This window comes from Papio anubis, chromosome 3 (assembly GCF_008728515.1).
Source record: "Papio anubis isolate 15944 chromosome 3, Panubis1.0, whole genome shotgun sequence".
NCBI classification, from domain to species: Eukaryota; Metazoa; Chordata; class Mammalia; order Primates; family Cercopithecidae; genus Papio; species Papio anubis.
Window position 1 is genome coordinate 145,398,642 of NC_044978.1, and position 21,011 is coordinate 145,419,652.

Below are 21,011 nucleotides of genomic sequence, written 5' to 3' on the forward strand. Positions count from 1 at the left end.
GAGCGAGACTCTGTCTCAAAAAATAAATAAAATAAAATAAAATAAATGCTTGAAGAAAAGTCAAAAGAAGAGGAAGAATTTTGTGACACCTGAAAATTATATGAAATTTGTATTTCAGTGTTTGTAATAAAGTTTTATTGGAACACAGCTGGCTCATCCATGTATGAGGATATTCCACACTGTGTATCAAAGCTCCGTGGGCCAGCTTCTTCCTGCTGAGGCAGCACAGCTTTCTGGATGGCCATGAAAAGCAACTTTCATGGTACAGCAGCAGAGTTGAGTATTGTCACAGAGACTCTAGTCCACACAGTGTTCAGTTATTTACTCTCTGGTCCTTTACAGATATCTCTGCTCTTCCCTGCTAGTTTAAGCAATCGTTTAAATTTACTTTTTTTTTTTTTTTTGTGAGACAGAGTCTTGCTGTCGCCCAGGCTGGAGTGCAGTGGCACCATCTCAGCTCACTGCAACCTCTGCCTTCTGACTTCAAGCAATTCTCCTGCCTCAGCCTCCTGAATAGCTGGTACTGCAGGCACACACCACCACACCCACCTAAGTTTTGTATTTTCAGTAGAGATGGGGTTTCACCATGTTGACCAGGCTGGTCACAAACTCCTGATCTCAAGTGATCCACCCACCTTGGCCTCCCAAAGTGCTGGGATTACAGGCATGAGCCACCACACTCAGCCCCTGAATTTACATTTGATCATATTTTTGATTGTTTACTGTGCAGTGTGCTGGTTTTGATATGCAGGGTGGAATATCCTCATGTTGGATGGCAGGTTATTCCATAAACCCATCTTTTAATGGAAACAGAATCCCTTCAATGTAATCTGCAAAAGATAACCACTGAGCATCTCCTTGGTCACTGGAAATTGAGCCGCAACCATTAAGAAAGTGGACCAACTATTCTTTTTTTTCCCTCTCTAACCGGCTGAATAATTTGTTTATTCAATAAATATTTAGTGAGTGCCGGCTGTCTGCTTGCCACTGTTCCAGGCAGTAGCAATGAATAGTGATCCTAACAAAGTCCTTCCTTGGGGACCCTACCTTCTCACGGAAAGAGATGGATCATAAGCAAACAAATATAAACTGGGGGAAGAAGCACAAGGAATAAAAGACAAAGGGAGGGAGAAAGAGAGAGAGAGAGCTGAGGCAAGAGAGGGCTGCTGGAGATGTGGTGCTGGGCCAAGGCTTTTGGCCGCAAGAATCAGATGAGCAGGAATTCGTGACGTGAAGACTCAGGAGGTGGCATTCCAGGTGGAGGGAACTGCAGGGGCATAGGCCCCCAGGTGGAGCCAGTGTGGCATGTTTGAAGAATGGGAATGCTGTACTGGAGGCCAGGGCAGAGGTGAAGACAGAAAAATATGGGTGGGGCGAGGCACAGGATACGGAGGGCATGGCATGGCAGGGCAGAATAAGGACTTAAAACATTTCTAATTCTGGAAGAGACAAGAAGGCTTTGAGCAAAGAACTGACTTGATCCGGTAATTTTTAAAAAATTGCTGAAATTACAAGATATATCCTCTACCTTGTGGTTTATTGCAGATAATGGCATTTTGTGGATTAAAAGAAACAAAAACCCTTTCAGTTCACCAGCCACAACAGTTAGCTTTAACAGTGTCATAAAAGTAGGATCAAAACAATAGTAATTACAGGCCAGTATTTTCTTAGGGGAGTGTTCAAAGCTTCAGGTATCCATATCAGTCCAGATCCCATAAGAAAACAGGTGGCATATGGTAGGTAATGGGAAGATAGTGGACTCTAGTGTGGAGGGAAATGCCACTCCTACCTGGGTGCTTCAGGATAATTAATCTGCTAGTGTTGTTTAGAATGGATTGAAGAACAGAGGGGAAGAAGATAGGGAGACCAAATTGTTTCATTAAATTATATAAGAACTTAATTATTTTCAGAAAAATTGAGTCAGCTTCTAATGTGGAGGAAAACTATTGTACAGACCCCAGTCAGAACAGTGAAGATACTTGTACTGTCCTCAAGTGTCATTGTACTTGTTGATTAACATATATTAAAAACAAGCAGGTGTGGTGGCTCACACTTGTAATCCTAGTACTTTGGGAGGCCAAGGCAGGAGGATTGCTTCAGCCCAGGAGTTTGAGACCAGTCTGGGCAACTTGATAAGACCCCCATCTGTACAAAAAATAAACAAAATTAGCCAAGCCTGGTGGTGTGCCCTGTAGTTCCACTACTTAGGAGGCTGAGGTCAGGGATTGCTAAGCTCGGGAAGTCAAGGCTCCAGTGAGCCGAGATGGGGCCGTTGCACTCCAGCTTTGGTGATAGAGTGAGACCCTGTCTCAGACACACACACACACCACACACACCACACACACACACACACACACACCCCCAAAAGGAAACCATATATTAAAAATGTTGCCATAAAAAAAAATTGGGGACAGGGTATATAGGAGCCACAAAGAAGTGGCTGCATCCTGGGGATAGTAATAGCCAAGCTCCTCCCACTCCTAGGTCTGAGAGGCGAGGGAGGAAGCAGTTTCCAGGGGACCCTATATAGAGGGCCACCTGACAGGACCCAGGGAACCTGGCGGGAAAGGAGCCATTCTCCTCTTTTCTTCTTGTCTCCCGTAGGAGCCCCCCATTGGCTGAACCAAAATGGGAGCCAGTGGGCAAGACAGCCTGTTGTCAAATGGGTCAGCTTCCCAGAACACACAACACGGTGGCAGATTAGAGGGCAGGTGGAGGATTTCCATCCTAGGGGACACCTCAGGAGTCTTAGCTGCATCCCAACTCTGTCGCTTTCCCTCACTCCCACCCGCAGCCACCCCACAGATGTGCACGCATGAGCGTGTGCACACACATGCTCCCAAGTACCCTCTGGTATTCTGCCATTGCTTTTCTGACCAAGACAGAGGAACTATTTATTAGGTGTGAAATTTGAAGACATTTCTCATTATTTCTATGGTGTTTGAGGCTATAATATATGCAAGAGAAGGAAGATGTGCCTGTAATCCCAGCACTTTGGGAGGCCGAGGTGGGTGGATCACAAGGTCAGGAGATCGAGACCATCCTGGCTAACATGGTAAAACCCCATCTCTATTAAAAATACAAAAAATTAGCTGGGTGTTGTGGCAGGTGCCTGTAAATCCCAGCCACTCAGGAGGCTGAGGCAGGAGAATGACATGAACCTGGGAGGCGGAGCTTGCAGTGAGCTGAGATTGTGCCACTGCACTCCAGCCTGGGCGACAAAGTGAGACTCTGTTTGAAAAAAAAAAAAAAAAAAAAAGAAAAAAGAAAAGAGAAGGAAGATGTGGATAGCTCAACACATCCCATTTTCCATTCCTGATAAAAATTCAAAGCACATATGTTACTGATGCTAGAGTTAAACATTTTATTTTTTTAAAGTATCAATTTCTAATTGGCCGCAGAAGGAAAAATACAATAAGCAGGACATTAAAAATCTTGGGGAACTATATTCAGTTTTGGTTATTCTGGTTAAAAACAAAGCACGCATTGAATTTTAGCAACTTCAAACAGTTTTCATTTTCCACCGTTGAGCATGGTAAAACTGTGAACACATAGAAGTACCATTCAGTTCAGCAGCTTCTGTGATATCCCCGTACTTTGGAAGCCTTCCATTTTCTTTCAGGTACAAGAAGTTAACACCCTGAATTAGTCACTATCTGTGTAAAAGCCAGGAGCTTTATATTTTGTACTGAGGCAGAGCTGAAGTTTTTAAATAATTTGATCTTTTAAAAATATTTGACTTTCCATTTGATTTAGGTTCTGAGAATCAAAGGTTCTAATAACAAAATGGTCAACTTGGCAAAGAGAAATATGCAGAAGTCAATTTTAGACCTTATTTTGCAAGAGTGCAGTGCCTGTGAAAGCAGCCCAAGCTGTACGGATGGTAAAACTCATTTTTCTCCCCTACTTTTTCTGGAATCTGGTCAAAAATCAAGTATTGTGGTACATTTTCTGAACAATCTTAACCCTAAATTGGAGGGCTGGCTGAGGGCCCCAGGGGAAAAGAAAACTCCCTTTTCCATTTATGATTATCAGCCATGTTGTAAAACTTCGACATTATTTTAAGGTCAAGGAAAATAAGTCACCTTGAATTTCCCATAAGTTTTGAAGCACTGGAACGAGGTCTGTTTCTGTCTCTTGGCTTTTGCTCATGGATCAGTTTTGCAGCACGGGATCAGTTATGTGGTTGTGGGGCTTTTGGGGGTGAGGAGCTTCCACTGCATGCAAGGCACTTTGTTAACACAGTGGGACCTGAGTCAGTGAGCCAGGTCCTAGGCTCGAGTTGGTTTATATAATTCTGCTCAGGAGATTGGAGGCATGAAGAGATATGTGGTCTGCAGAGAAGGAGAAAAACAGGAGGACTGTGGAAAATTCTTAAAAGAGAGAGGTCCTGTCTTTCTGTCTGGAGAGAGTAGAAACACAGCTGGCTTGGAGCCAGGACTTGAAGGATCCCGAGGAACAGAGTCACTAGTCATGGATTTGAATGAGTTCTGTGTCTTGACTTCAATTCGTAAGCCTCTGTTTTCCTCATCTATAAAATGGTGATGACATCTTTACCACCCATATCACAGTGTTTGTATGAGGCTAAATTACAGCATGCAACACATGCTGTTACTTATTATTGTCATGAATATTATCAAATGGCATCTGTTAAATATTTATGTATTTGTGATGCTTGTTATCACATGTGTAGTTTTCCAGGAGTTTGATCTAAAAAACTCAGTTGCTGCCACTGACGGTGATTTCTTAGGCCAGCTCCACATAGGAAGGTTTTTATATGTGGTAGACATTTTATATGTGCAGATCTCACAAATGCAGTGTGAGTCTCTTGTTACAGTGGAGAGGGGTCTCTGGACAGGGTATGTGAAAGGCTGAGCTCCCTTCTTTAGGCAGGAATCGGGTATAGTATGGTGGAGTATGTTAATGTACAGACAGACACTTGAAGTTCTGGGTTTAAGATTGTCTATAGAACTTGGGAATTGGGACTGCAGTTTTTAAGCAAAAAAAAAAAAAAAAATTGCCAACCTTTTTTTTTTTTTTTTAATAGAACTTCCTAGAGCCTTTCTGGGACTGACTTTACTTGACTTAGAGGAGTAGGAGGTGTGGTAAATTCCTTCCTGGATATGTTAATTAAAACGTAGTGAATTAAGCCGGAGAACTTGGAGCCCGAAACATGTTAGTGTTGTATAAAAGGAGGAATATAAATGCATGAGATTAAGTTTAAAAAGACATGTGCCGCACGTTTAGCTAGAGATCCTAGTTCAAACTCATTCCCCCGGTCGGCCCCATTCACACGTTTCAGTGCCACCTTCTTTGTTAAAGACAACAGGACTGCACTTCTTTGGAATTAGTTTAAGAGGTAGTTTATAAGCCAATCAAGAAAACTGACCTCATGTTCGTGCTCTTAAAAAAAAAAAAATCAGTTATTTTTGAGACAGGTCTCACTCTGTCACCCAGGCTGGAGTGCAGTGGCATGATCTCAGGTCGCCACAGCCTGGACCTCCAGGGCTCAAACCATCTTCCTGCCCCCTCCTCCTGAGTAGCTGAGGCCACAGGTGTGCACTACAACGCCTGGCTCATTTTTGTATTTTTGCAGAGATGGGGTTTCGCTGTATTGCCAAGGCCGGTCTCGAACTCCAGAGCTCAAGCATTTCGCCTGCTTCAGCCTCCCAAAGTGCTAGGATTACAGGTGTGAGCCACTGCATCCGGCCAGTCTTAATTTTTTTAAAGCATTTTTAGATTTACAGAATAACTGAGCGGATAGTACAGGGTATCTCAATACTCCCTCACCCCCCTTTCTATTTGTATATTAATATGGTATGCTTGTTATAATTAATGAAGCTATATTGATATATTTTTGTTAACTAAAGCCTATCAGATTTATTCAGCACATATAAAAAGTACCACATATAAAAACCTTCCTATATAAAGCTGGCCTAATAAATCACCATCAGTGACAGTAACTGTTTTTAGATCAAACTCCTGGAAAATTACAGATGTGTTAGCAAGCATAACAAACACGTGTATTTAATAGATGCCATTTGATAATATTAATGACAATAAGTAACAGCATTCGGATATTTTACGGTTTGTGTTGCATGCTGTAATTTAGCCTCATAAAAATACTGTGATATGGGTGGTAAAGACGTCATCACCATTTTATAGATGAGGAAAACAGAGGCTTACAAGTTGAAGTCAAGACACAGAACTCATTCAAATCCATGACTAGTGACTCTGCTCCTCAGGACCTTTCAAGGCCTGGCCCCTTGTCAGCTCATTCAAATCCACGACTAGTGACTAATTAGATCAGATTTCCTTAGGATTTTTTTTTTTTTTTTAAAGATACGATCTTGCTCCATCACCTAGGCTGGAGTGCAGTGATACAATCATGGTTCACTGCAGCCTTGATCTCCCGGGCTCAACTGATCTTTCTGCCTCAGCCTCCCGAATAGCTGGAACCACAGGTGTGCCCCACCGTGCCTGGCTAATTTTTTTTGTGTGTGTGGATACATGGTTTCTTTGTGTTGCCCAGGCTGGTCTGAATTCCAGGGCTCACGTGATTCTCCCCCTGCTTAGTTAGCTTCCCAAAGTGCTGGGATTACAGGCATGAGCCACTGCCCTCAGCTAGGTTTCCTTAGTTTTGACCTGAGTCAAATACCGTCCTTTTTCGTTTGCCACTTTATCCCATCATGTTGAGCAGTTGCCTGACACATAGTGACTTTGCACAGATGTTGTTGAAATAAGATGCTCTGCCTGCCCTTCAGTTGGTATAGTAGAGTAGGGAAGGATCAAGCCATGGTGCAATTGACACCCTCACTAGCACTTAGGAATTTGGAAGCAGATGGAGCAGTTTTGAACCCTGGCCCTACCATCCACCAACCCTATGACTTGGGCAAGTCACCCAGCCTCTCAACTTGTTTTCTCACCTGTGAAAAGAGGATAATAATAATTCCTAGGCCAGGCGTGGTACCTCACACCTGTAATCCCAGCACTTTGGGAGGCCGAGGCGGGTGGATCACGAGGTCAGGAGTTCAAAACCAGCCTGGCCAAGATGGTGAAACCCCATCTCTACTAAAAATACAAAAATTAGCTGGGCATGGTGGTGAGCACCTGTAATCCCAGCTATTCGAGAGGCTGAGGCAGGAGAATTGCTTGAACCTGGGAGGCGGAGGTTGCAATGAGCTGAGATTGCACCACTACACTCCAGCCTGGGTGACAGAACGAGACTCCATCTCAAAATAATAATACTACTAATAATAAATAATAATAATTTCTACCTCATTGAGGTAGGGACTAAATGAAAGAACACATGAGAGTTTCCAGACTCTGGCCTCACCCACGAGAAACTCTCAGTAAATGTCTTCTTAGAGACCATGCAGGATAGAATGTGATACCTGTGATGTGAGCTGCGGAGTGTCACTGAGAGTCAGAAAAGAGGGGATGGCCTCAAGTTGGGGTGGGGGTTAGGAAAGCTTTCCTAGAGAAGGCAACATCTGTGATGGACCCAAAAGAATGGGTCTGTTCTTACCTGAGGGACAGTGATGAGAGAATAAAACACCAGGTTGAGAGACTATATCTCACAAAGCTACAGAGGTGGGAATGTGTGAGAATGTCTTTTGTAGGAAAGAAAATCACCCAATATAAGTGGACTATAATCTAATTTGGCAAGACAATAGGACAAGAGCGAGAAAGCTATAAGGCCATAAATGGTTTTGACCAATAATGTATTTCAGCTTTTCCAAAAGTTTTCAAGTATAGAAAAAAGAACAGTACAGTGAACACCGATATAACCCCCTCTCATTTCTACAATTATTAACATTTTTTATTTGCTTTCTGTGTAGAAATCAACATATATTATTTTTTGCCATATCATTAAAAATTAATTGTAGCTAGCATGACTTCATTTTTTTGAGACAGAGCTTCACTCTTGTCGCCCGGGTTGGAAAGCAATGACATGATCTGGGGTCACTGCAACCTCTGCCTCCCAGGTTCAAGCAATTCTCCTGCCTCAGCCTCCTGAGTAGCAGGGTTTACAGGCACCCGCCACCTTGCCCAGCTCATTTTTGTATTTTTTAAAATTATACTTTAAGTTCTGGGATACATGTGCAGAACGTGCAGGTTTGCCACATAGGTATACACTTGCTGTGTTGGCTTGCTGCACTCATCATCCCGTCATCTACATTAGTTATTTCTCCTAATACTATCCCTCTCCTGGCTCCCCACCCACCAACAGGCCCCAGTGTGTGATCTTACCCTCCCTATGTCCATGTGTTCCCAGTGTTGAACTCCCACCCATGAGTGATAACATGCAGTATTTGGTTTTCTGTTCCTCTGTTAGTTTGCTAAGAATGATGGTTTCCAGCTTCATCTGTGTTCCTGCAAAGGACATGAACTCATCCTTTTTTATGTCTGCATAGTATTCCATGGTGTATATGTGGCCCATTTTCTCTATCCAGTCTATCATTGATGGGCATTTAGATTGGTTCCAAGTCTTTGCTATTGTGAACAGTTCTGTAATAAACATACGTGTGCATGTGTCTTTATAGTAGAATGATTTATAATCCTTTGGGTATATACTCAGTAATGGGATTGCTGGGTCAAATGGTATTTCTGGTTCTAGATCCTCGAGGAATCACCACACTGTCTTCCCCAATGGTTGAACTAATTTACACTCCCACCAACAGTGTAATAGTGTTCCTATTTCTCCACATCCTCTCCAGCATCTGTTGTTTCTGGACTTTGTAATGATTGCCATTCTAACTGGTATGAGATGGTATCTCATTGTGGTTTTGATTTGCATATCTCTAATGACCAGTGATGATGAGCATTTTTTCATATATTCGTTGGCCGCATAAATATCTTCTTTTGAGAAGTGTCTGTTCATATCCTTTGCCCACTTTTGAATGGGGTTGTTTGTTCTTTTCTTGTAAATTTGTTTAAGCTCCTTGTAGATTTTGGATATTAGCCCTTTGTCAGATGGATAGATTGCAAAAATTTTCTCTCATTCTGTAGGTTGCCTGTTCACTCTGATGATAGTTTCCCTTGCTGTGCAGAAGCTCTTTAGTTTTAATTAGATCCAATGTGTCAATTTTGGTTTTTGTTGCCATTGCTTTTGGTGTTTTAGTCATGAAGTCCTTGCCCATGCCTATGTCCTGAATGCTGTTGCCCAGGTTTTCTTCTAGGGTTTTTATGATTTTAGGTGTATGTTTAAGTCTTTAATCCATCATGAGTTAATTTTTATGTAAAGTGTAAGGAAGGGTTCCAGTTTCAGTTTTCTGCATATTAGCCAGTTTTCCCAACACCATTTATTAAATAGGGAATCCTTTCCCCATTGCTTGTTTTCGTCAGGTTTGTCAATGATCAGATGGTTGTAGATGTGTGGTGTTACTTCTGATGTCTCTGTTCTGTTCCATTAGTCTATATATATGTTTAGGTACCAGTACCATGCTGTTTTGGTTACTGTAGCCTTGTAGTATAGTGTGAAGTCAGGTAGCATGATGCCTCCAGCTTTGTTCTTTTTGCTTAGTGTTGTCTTGGGTATACTGGTTCTTTTTTGGTTCCATACGAAATTTAAAGGAGTATTTTCTAATTCTGTGAAGAAAGTCGATGGTAGCTTCATAGGGATAGCATTGAATCTATAAATTACTTTGGGCAGTATGGCCATTTTCACAATATTGATTCTTCCTATCCATGAGAATGGAATGTTTTTCCATTTGTTTGTGTCCTCTCTTACTTCCTTGAGCAGTAGTTTGTAGTTCTCCTTGAAGACGTCCTTCACATCCTTGTAAGTTGTATTCCTAGGTATTTTATTCTCTTTGTAGCAATTGTGAATGGGATTTCACTCATGATTTGGCTCTCTGTTTGTCTGTTGTTGGTGTAAAGGAATGCTTGTGATTTTTGCACATTGATTTTGTGTCCTGAGACTTTACTGAAGTTGCTTATCAGCTTAAGGAGATTTTGGGCTGAGACAGTGGGGTTTTCTTATTTATTTATTTATTTATTTATTTATTTATTTATTTATTTATTTTGAGACGGAGTCTTGCTCTGTTGCCCAGGCTATAGTGCAGTAGCACAGTCTCGGCTCACTGCAAGCTCTACCTCCCGGGTTTACGCCATTCCCTTGTCACGATGGTGTTTTCTAAATCCACAATCATGTCATCTGCAAACAGAGACCATTTGACTTCCTCTGTTTTTATTTGAATACCCTTTATTTCTTCTTCTTGCCTGATTGCCATGGCCAGAACTTTCAATACTATGTTGAATAGCAGTAATGAAAGAGGACATCCTTGTCTTGTGTCAGTTTTCAAAGGGAATGCTTCCAGCTTTTACCCATTCAGTATGATATTGGCTCTTGGTTTGTCATAAATAACTCTTATTATTTTGAAACACGTTCCATCAATATGTAGTTTATTGAGTTTTTAGCATGAAGTGGTGTTGAATTTTATCTAAGGCCTTTTCTGCATCTATTGAGATAATCCTGTGGTTTTTGTCATTGGTTCTGTTTATGTGATGGATTATGTTTATTGATTTGTGTATGTTGAACCAGCCTTGCTTCTCAGGGATGAAGGCAATTTGATCGTGGTGGATAAGCTTTTTGATGTGCTGCCAGATTGGGTTTGCCAGTATTTTATTGAGGATTTTTGCGTTGATGTTCATCAGAAAGATACAGAACGCTTCACAAATTTGCGTTTCATCCTTGCACAGGGGCCATGCTAATCTTCTCTGTGTCATTCCGATTGTAGTATATGTGTTGCCGAAGTAAGCACTAATTTTTGTATTTTTAGTAGAGACGGGATTCACCATGTTGGCCAGGCCGGTCTCAAACTCCTGACCTCAGGAGATCCGCCCACCTCGGCCTCCCAAAGTACTGGGATTACAGGTGTGAGCCACCACACCTGGCCTATCATGACATTTTAACCCTCAATACTTTAGCATGCATCTCCAAACAATAAGGAAGCTTCTTTTTAAAAGTACAACACCATTTTCATACCAAACAAAATTAACAATAGTTCCCAAATATTACTTAATATCAGTCTATAGTCAAACTTTCTAAATTCATTTCCCAGGTCTTTAGTGTTTTAACAGAATTTTAAACCAGAATCCAGGCAAAAGGCTGTGTATTGTATTAAATACACAATCACGTCATCTGCAAACAGACAATTTGACTTCCTCTCTTTTTATTTGAATACGCTTTATTTCTTTCTCTTGCCTGATTGCCCTGGCCAGAACTTTCAATACTATGTTGAATAGGGGTGACAATTTAGTCAAATTGTCTCTGCTTGCAGATGACATCATTGGGTATCGCATTGTTATGCCTCTTACATCTCTTTAAATCTAAAATTCCAACTATGATACTGAGACTTTTAGGCTTTGGAACATTGAAAAGATTATGGAGCTTTCCCCCAACTCAGATATCCTTCTCTAACGTGAAAATAATTCAAAAATAGAAGCAACACTGAATTTCAAAGTAAACGTAAGGAAGTCCAAATAAATTCAGATTTTTTTTTCTTTCACCAGGTTGGTGAGTTTGATACTAGTTTTGCAATTTCAGGTAATCACATATTTAAACTCAGCATATGCTTGCTTGCTTTGAATTAAATAACCCAACCCTGGACTCACAGAATTCAATAGAGATACAGTGGCTCATTGTTTTCTGTTGAGCTGAATGTCTAGTATGTCTAAACTTCACAGATATGAAACCACATTCTTTTTTTTTTTGTTTTTTGTTTTTTCTGAGACAGAGTCTCACTCTGTTGCCCAGGTTGGAGTGCTGTGGCGCAATCTCGGCTCACTGCAACCTCCACCTCCCAGATTCAAGCAATTCTCCTGCTATCGCCTCCTGAGTAGCTGGGATTATAGGTGCGTGCCACCACACTGGGCTAGTTTTTGTATTTTTGGTAGAGATGGGGTTTCACCATGTTGGTCAGGCTGGTCTCGAACTCCTGACCTCATGATCCACCCACTTCGGCCTCCCAAAGTGCTAGGATTACAGGTGTGAGCCACTGCGCCCGGCCTGGAACCTCTTTCTTAGTAATGCTGTGTAGACCCACGGAAGTGATTTTTGACATCATTGTATTTAGAGGTTTTTTGAACACTAGGTTCCAACCTTGGTGGAATTTCATAGAGAATTTCATAATTTTTCTTTAAGGAAAAACATCAGATAGGATTGTGGGCAGAACCATAGTATGAAAACCCATATCCTGCAATGAGAAACTCTTACCTGGAAGCGAGACGGGAGTAGAATGCAGAGCGTGCAGGGCGTTGCCAGGCCTTCTATAACCAGGAGTGCCCTGCCTAGGCCATGGGATAGTTGGGCACCTTCTTTTTGGCCCTGCCTGTATCCCAGAAACCTGTGGCCAAGCAAGTGCCTGGAATTGCTGCAGGCGTTGCAGTGGGAGTGAAATGCCCACCGGTTGGGGCTACATCTTCTACAACTCAGGGAATATAACTTGGTATTCATTGGAACTCCACTGAAGAGAGGTCGGGTGCTTTGGGAGTGCTTTCTTGCAAATCTGTGCCCTCTAATCGCCTTTTCCTAATATTCTTTCCTCGTTCTGTTTTGGAGGTAGGGCTCCTCCAAGGATCATTTCTTTTCCACCTCACCTTGTTGTGGAACTCAGCCCATTCCACCTCTGCTGTGAGAAAAGCATTTTCATCTCTGTTTCAACTTTCATGTGGTTGTGTTGACCCACTTGGAAGAGCTCCAGTGTAGTGCCTGCTTGTTTTTTTCTATCTGTCCTTAATTTGGTTTGCCTTTTATTGTATTCCAACTGAATGGATTCTTTCTTTTAAGGGAAAGGAACCTGAGAAAAACAATACTTGTAATGGCGACTGCTTGTTAAGGGTAATTGCTGTTTCATGTTAATTTGCATGTTAAAATGAGAATATAGGGAATTGCTAAATTCGCCAACCTGTTCTATCCCAAGGCTAGTCCTTTTAAGTATATTTGTTGCTTAAATAAAGATGGAGCTGTGCAGAATGGAAATGTCCAAATATACAGTTTTTTTGTGCATGTATATATATAGAGAGAGCATTTAAAATTTTTATTTCCATCAGCAAGAGACATTATACAATACATGGAAATTATAGAAAAGCAGAAAGAAGAAACCCGGAGACAACTAGCATTAACATTCTGTGAAATTATGTCTAGTCATTTCAGTCTACATGTTATATACTCTTTAAATGGGCATAGTTTCACTATAACTGTCTAGAAGTTTTTGCTACTCCAAAGAATGTTCTGTGGATCGGCAGCATTGTTATCTCTTGGGGACTTGTTAGAAATGCAGAATCTTGGGCTCCGCTGCAGACATACTGAATCGTAATTTATATTGATTGCTATTACATATACATTAAAATTTGGAAACGCTGTTCTACAAATGGGGTCCCCAACCCCCAGACTTTGGAGTGGTAGCATTCCGTGGTCTGTTAGGAACAGGGCTGTACAGCAGGAGGTGAGTGGCAGGTGAGCGAGGAAAGCTTCATCTGTATTTGCAGCTGCTCCTTATCTCTTGCATTACTGCCTCAGCTCTGCTTCCTGTCAGATCAGCAGCAGCATTAGATTCTCATAGGAGCACAAGCGCTTTAGTGACCTGCACATGCATGCAAGGGATCTAGGTTGCCCACTCCTTATGAGAATCTAATGCCTGATGATCTGTTACTGTCTCCCACCACCCCCAGATGGGAGTTGCAGGAAAGCAAGCTCAGGGTTCCCACTGATTCTACATTACAGTGAGTTGTATAGTTATTTCATTATGTATTACAATGTAATAATAGAAATAAAGTTCATAATAAACGTCATGTGTTTGAATCATCCCAAACCCCTCCAACCTCCCGTTGCCCCACTGGGGAAAAATTGTCTTCCACGAAACCAGTTCCTGGTGCAAAAAGGTTGAGGACTGCTACTCTAGAACATACTATACACAGGGCAGCATGTAGAGAGAACACAAAGTAGAGGGGGTGCAAAGGGGCTCAGACCTGTATTCTCTTCTCCATTTTCTGTCAGTCTTGCCTAAAATAATTTTCGTTAGTACATGATAAGGATAAAAATGAGGTCAATTTCTTTTTCTTTTTTTTTTTTTTTGAGACAAAATCTTACTCTGATGCCCAGGCTGGAGTGTAGTGGTGTGATCTCGGCTCACTGCAACCTCCGCCTCCCGGGCTCAAGCGATTCTCCTGCCTCAGCCTCCTAAGTAGCTGGGATTACAGGTGCCCGCCACCACACCCAGCTAATTTTTATATTTTTAGTAGACATGGGGTTTTACTGTGTTGGCCAGGCTGGTCTTGAACTCCTGACCTCGTGATCTACCCTCCTTGGCCTCCCAAAGTGCTGGGATTATAAACGTGAGCCACCGCACCCAGCTGAGGTCAAATTTTTTAACAAGGTACGACAGCCTTGTTGAGAAACCCGACTGTGCCATGCGCAATCATTTCATTCAGTAAAAACTAAGTGCCTCCTGTGTGCCAGGCACATGTGTGGCAGCCACAGGCCCTGCATTCAGGCTTGCATGTGCTGCAGTGGAAACACACAGAGGCCGAGGAGGAGGGAGTGGTTGCTTCTGCAGGGATGGGGGCTGGAAGTTAGAAAGAAAGGTGGTCTTTGGGTGGAGTCTTGATGGATAAATCAGTCATCATAAGTTATGAATATTGCCAGGTTCTGGAGAGAGCACAAAGATGGATAAAATTTGTCTCATCCTTCAAGGACCTTATGCTTGGTTAAAGGACAGGAGACAGTGTTTAAAACTAAATCATACGAAGCACCTTGGTATTAGAGTAGAACCAGAAGACAAGGGTCTGACCATTAGTTTTTTACCTCCGTGACCTTTGACAAATTATTCCACGTTGGAACATCAGATTCTTCTGTAAAATAGGGATAAAATGATATAAACATCTTCATAAAGTCATAGTGTTTTCTTGGTTGGGTGCAGTGGCTCACTCCTGTAGTCCCAGCACTTTGGGAGGCCGAGGCGGGGAGATCATGCGGTCAGGAGATCGAGACCATCCTGGCAAACATGGTGAAACCCTGTCTCTACCAAAAATACAAAAACTTAGCCCAGTGTAGTGGTGGGTGCCTGTAATCCCAGCTACTCAGGAGGCTGAGGCAGGAGAATGGCATGAACCCGGGAGGGGGAGGTTGCAGTGAGCCAAGATCACGCACTGCACTCCAGCCTGGGCGGCAGAGTGAGACTCCGTCTCAAAAAAACAAACAAACAAAGAAAACAAAACAAAAAACAAAAATTAGCTGGGTGTGGTGGCACACCCCTGTAGTCCTAGCTACTCGGGAGGCTGAGGCAGGAGAATTGCTTGAACCTGGGAGGTGGAGGTTGCAGTGAGCCGAGAGGGTGCCACTGCACTCCAGCCTGGCGACAGAGCAAGACTCCGTCTAAAAAAAAAATTATAGTGATTTTTTTTCTTTTTTTTTAAACGTAGAGAGATAGGGTCTTGCCCTGTCTCCTAGGCCAGAGTGCAGTGGTGCAATTGTAGCCCATTGCAGCCTAGAACTCCTGGCCTCAAAGGATCCCCTTACCTCAGCCTCCTAGAGTGTTGGGATTACAGCGAGAACCACGGTGTGGGACCTGTAGTGCTTTTTAAAGTGAGATAACGTAGCAAAGCACTGGCTTGCAGTGGGTGTGGAATCAATGCTGTGTGGCAAAGATATTTAAAAAGTGCCAAGTGAACACCATAGGTGGAAAATTGAGGAATAACAGAAAAGAGAGGGTGTTTTGACTTGGAGAGTGCGAGCCCATGTGGCCTGTGTGGTCTTGAGGATGCTGATGAGGCAGAGAAGGTATGAAGAATGGGCCAGTGGGAAGAGAAGCAAAATATGAAGCTGCAGTTTTGAGACTGGATAGACCAAGAAAAGAGATAAGAGAAACAAGGGGTTGGGTTTGTTGGGGTGATGTCTGTCTTAGACATGTCAGGTTTCAGGGACTGCTGAAGGCTGTAGGCCTGGGATGCATGTGTCAGACACTGCCCTTGATGCAGGTTCAGCCAGGGGTGGGTGAGGAATGAGGTCCTTGGCCCTCCCTGGGCAGGGTGTTTGGTCGGTGTAAATCTGGAAAAGGAAATCTTTCTGGCTTGTTGGAAAAGTCCACACCTGCACAGGGTTTCTCACCAGGACGGGAAACACAGGCAGAATGTTTTAAATCTTGAAGACCTACCTCTTCTTCAGACTGGGTAGAGGAGAACTGAACTTTTCTGTGTAATTTTACCCACTGTCATCCTCTTCCATAGGTCTCTTTTTTTTCTTCTCGATGTTCTTCCTCCCAACTGAGAACCATTAATTGCTTCAGAAAAGAAATAGAATTGGAATTTTTTTTTTTTTTGAGAAATGGACTAAATGCTCTAACACTAGAGAACTATATTCCTATTTGTGTCAGTTTCTTTTCAACCGTTAGCTCCTTTATGATCTCTTTATAGAGGGTGGATATAGCCAACAAGTAACTGTGGTTACTGGTTTTTATAGGTTATGACTAGTCTGCTGTATAAGATGTTAACATTTTGCCCAATCTGCCTTATCTCCATCTCTTCTGTTTTTTTGTGTCTGTGTCTCTTTATACACATACACTTAAAACATGTTTGCTGAACCATCTGAGTTAGTTGTAGAGATTATGACCCTTTATCCCTAAATACTTCAACATGTATTTCTCAAGTACAAGGATATTTTCCCACGTAGCTTATAATAAGATGATCACCAGTAAATATTATCTGATATATAGATAAGAGTTGAATACATGTTCAGGTTTCACCTGTTATCCTAATAATGTCTTTTATACCCCCCGCCCCATCCAGGATGAATCGACAGAGTCATTCATTGCATTTTGTCTCTTTAGTTTCCTTTAATCTAAAATAGTCACCTTGTTTTGTTTTTGTGGTTTATGGCATTGGTGTCTTGAAAGATACCTTTGTTTTGTAGAATGTATCACAATCTGGTTTTGTGTGGTTGTTACCTTATGATTAGATACAGTTTAAGCATGTTTGACAAAAATGCTACATAGTGACTGTGGCGATACCTACTGTTCCATTGTCCTGGAATTGATTATGCCAAGCACCACTTGGATGCGCTGGTCGGCCAGAACTCTTCATTTTTAAAGATGCCTTTTCTCTTGGGTAATCTGTGGGGTGATATTCTGAGACTGTGTGTGAGTGTTCTGTCCTACAACTACCCTTTCTAGAATGGTTTTAGCATCTATTAATGATTGTTGACTGAATCAGTGATTGCATTGGTAGTTGCAAAGTGGGATTTTCTTCTACTCTTCCTTTGATATTTATTAGCTGGCATCCTTTATAAAGAAGAGTTCCCCCTGTTATTTTTTCAATGCATATTTGTGGGTTTGTGACTTCTTTTTTAATCCAATGTATTATAGTTCATCAACATCATTCTTTTTTTTTTTCACTCTGTTGCCCAGGCTGGAGTACAGTGGTGTGATCTCAGCTCACTGTAACCTCCACCTCCCAGGTTCAAGAGATTCTCCCACCTCAGCCTCTCAAGTAGCTGGGACTACAGGCACGTGCCACCATGCCTGGCTAATTTTCGTATTTTTTTTGTAGAGATGGGGTTTCACCATGTTGGCCAGGCTGATCTCAAATACCTGACTTCAAGTGATCTGCCCGCCTTGGCCTCCCAAAGTGCTAAGATGACAGGCATGAACTGGCATGCCTGGCCAACATCTTTTTTCGTTCAAACTGCCCCACCCTCCTATGTCCTTTTGTCATGTCTGCATTAGCATTTGAGCACTCCTTTGCTTTTTGGCATGGTAAGATGTTCTGGACTTACGCTGTACTTTCTTTGCCCAGACCCAGCTATTTCTCCAGTGAGCAAAAGTATTTAGAAACCAAGATCTAGGTACTTGGGATATTCTTTAAAAATATACCTAATCTAGAAAAAGTTAAAAGTCATTAATCATTTAAGTTCCCCCACCCATTTCCCAAGATTATTCCCATGGTGGCATTAAGAGTTTTAGATGTACTCCAGTCTGGGCGACAAAGCGAGACTCTGTCTCAACAACAACAACAAAAAAGAGTTTTAGATGTTCACCAATAAAGGGAGAAGGCCCCCCAAAGTGAAGGTCTTCGGGCGTTGGGCTAGAGGTTGAAGAGGAATGCACAAAGGGAAATTAGATAGCGCCAAAGATTAGCTTAGATAACATTGAAATTCTGCCCCAGAAGTGACTAGAGAGCCTGAGAAAGTACTTTCTGTATGTTTTCTACATAGAATCTGAAAATTGGTTACCCTTTTTTATATCCATTAATGGTAAGATAATTTATTCCCCTTAGCTATATATATGCAATTCTTAAAGCAATTTAAGATGTATAATTTCCATGTCAAGAGTTCCTAACTGCTCTGTATTTTCAGAGTCAGTGTAAGGTATGTGGATGTGGATGTATATTTCAGCATGTCTTTGAAAAATCAAGATTCATAGTTTTTATTTTGAATACTCATAATTGGACACAGTCTCTGAATTTGCTTGTTGATTATAATAGTTGGCTAAATGTTGTGTTTTTTTTTTTTTTTTTTTTTTTTTTTTGAGACGGAGTCTCCTCTGTTGCCAGGCTAGAGTGCAGTGGTGCTATCAAGCTCCACCTCCCGGATTCACACCATTCTCCTGCCTCAGCCTCCCAAGTAGCTGGGACTACAGGTGCCCGCCACCACGCCTGGCTAATTTTTTTGTATTTTTAGTAGAGACGGGGTTTCACCGTGTTAGCCAGGATGGTCTCAATCTCCTGACCTCGTGATCTGCCCGCCTCGGCCTCCCAAAGTGCTGGGATTACAGGCGTGAGCCACCGCACCCGGCCAATATTTGGTTAATTATTAAAGGTGCATATGCGCAGCATTTTAGGCAGCAACTTGTGAGACACAAAAACCAGGAATTTCAAAATTTCCAAAGCAGTCATTGTGCATTTGATATAATGATAGAGTCTCTGAAGAGTCTCTAAACCTTAAACTGGTTTGTCTGGAGCTCTGTGTTTCTTCCATGATTTTTTTTATATAATAGCATAATTAAAATGTTTATTTTGCCTTTTCTATTTGCTAAAATGAAACAAAACATGTAGTAATTTGGTAGAGAACCTATATGAAAATGCTAAAAAATACAAAAACACATTTAAAACATAAGGGTTTGTTTTCGTTTTTCATGTGTGTCAGCATTTTTGGAAGTAAAAAACAAAACAAAACAAAAATAGACTACTCACTATATCTATGCATTGTATATCAGGGATATGGTTATTATTCGGCTATGTATGCTGAATGTTAACTGCTTTATAATTTTCTGAAACAAAACTACCACCCACTCCTACACATACAACCACTGACTTTCAATCCTCAGCACATTCTTGAGAGTGGGAGTCTTATTAAAGTAACTGCCCTATATGAAGTAGTTACTGGGTGTGCAGGTATGCCAGGAAAGCTAAACTGAAAGTGAAAAGGGACACGTCACTTAAATGTACTGCTAGTGCAGTATTCACAATAGCAAAGACATGGAAGCAACTCAGGTGCCCCTTGACAGTGGATTAGAGAAAGAAAATGTGTTACATATACCCACTAGAGTACTATGCAGCCATAAAAGAGAACTAAATCACTTCCTTTGCAGCAACATGGATGGAACTGGAGGCCATTATCCTAAGAGAATTAGTACAGGAACAGAAAACCAAATACCACACATTCTCGCTTATAAGTGGGAGCTAAACACTGAGTATGTATGGACACAAAGATGGAAATAATAGATACTGGGACCCATCTGAAGCGGGAGAGTGGAAGGGCCAAAGATGGGAGGAGGGTGAGGATTGTAAAACTACCTATTGAGTACTATGCTCATTACCTAGGTACAAAATACTCTGCATACCAAACCCCCACAAGGCACAATTTATCCAGGTAACAAACCTGCATATGTGCCCCTGAACATAAAATCATAGTTGGAAAGAAAACAAAAATAAATAGATTAAAAATAAAATAAATGTACTGCTAGCCAAGCGTGGGTGAGTGAACTCACATGTGTGGTGGCCAAGTTGTCCCAAATTGGCCCTTGATTCCTGTATATCCTCAACCTTCAGTTCTTACGCGATGTCAGTGTGTGGGATTAAACTAAGCACACTCATGACTAAAAGAGTCACTGTTCTTGGCAAGTTTTTAAAGTCAACTTTTGTTATTGGGAAAATTTTAATATAGCCACATTCTTTTGGAGGTTATAAAGATCAATCTGTCTTTTCCTACTTGTTATTTAAAACTCCTCAAACTAGAAGTTTATCCCCATGCCCAAATGCATCCTTCTTCGTATTTTTTAATCTTGATCTTGTTTGAAAGGAGCTTTATCCAGAATACAATTTCTTTATTCAGAATGAAATTTCTTTCAGATATTAGGACAGCTTAGATACAATTATATAATTAAAAATCTTTCAACTGGATTTTACTAAATCCATGACTGTATTAGCCTGTAAAAGCAAATTATATTTTGGCCTCTGTAACGGGTTTATAAACTTTAAACATCCCCATTTAGACGGACTGTATTTGTTCTTGAATTATAAGATAGAAAACACTTTCAGAGGTTCAGCCACATGACTGGACCTGTTAATACTTGTGATTGACAAGGAGGCTCCTGATGTTCTTTGTTCTTCGGCTAGCCTTCATTCTATTGGCTGGATTCACATGTGATGTTAAAGTGGGGGTAAAAAGGATGTTTCCACTAATGCAAAATATAAAGAAAGTAAAAATTACTCTGTTGTAATTCTGCGATTTGTAACTAGCAGCTTTTCAAATGTTGGCATTGTTTTTTCTTTCTTGTCTTTTTTCTAGATATAGATACTTATAAACAAAACTGGGATGATGATGAATATATTACACTTAATCTACTTTCTCAATGCTGCTTAAGAGCAGTTTCTCCTTTTATTAAATATTCTTCAGATTTTTGAAAACTATCCGTTGTTGAGTATTGTGTTTTAAAATTATTTGCAATAATATTACTTATAATATAAAAATTCCTTGTATGTATCTTTATGCCTATCTTGAACTCTTTAAAAGA

At 41.3% G+C, this 21,011-nt stretch overlaps 1 protein-coding gene and 1 non-coding gene across 16 annotated transcripts in view; one reads left to right on the forward strand and one right to left on the reverse strand.

Moving 5' to 3' along the window:
* Positions 1–21,011, forward strand: part of APBB2 (amyloid beta precursor protein binding family B member 2) — a 402,192-nt gene that overhangs the window by 90,939 nt on the left and 290,242 nt on the right. The window lies entirely within an intron of this gene.
* On the reverse strand, positions 10,660–10,766 carry LOC116274248. The gene has a single exon (XR_004182884.1). It is a non-coding gene; the product is annotated as a U6 spliceosomal RNA (small nuclear RNA).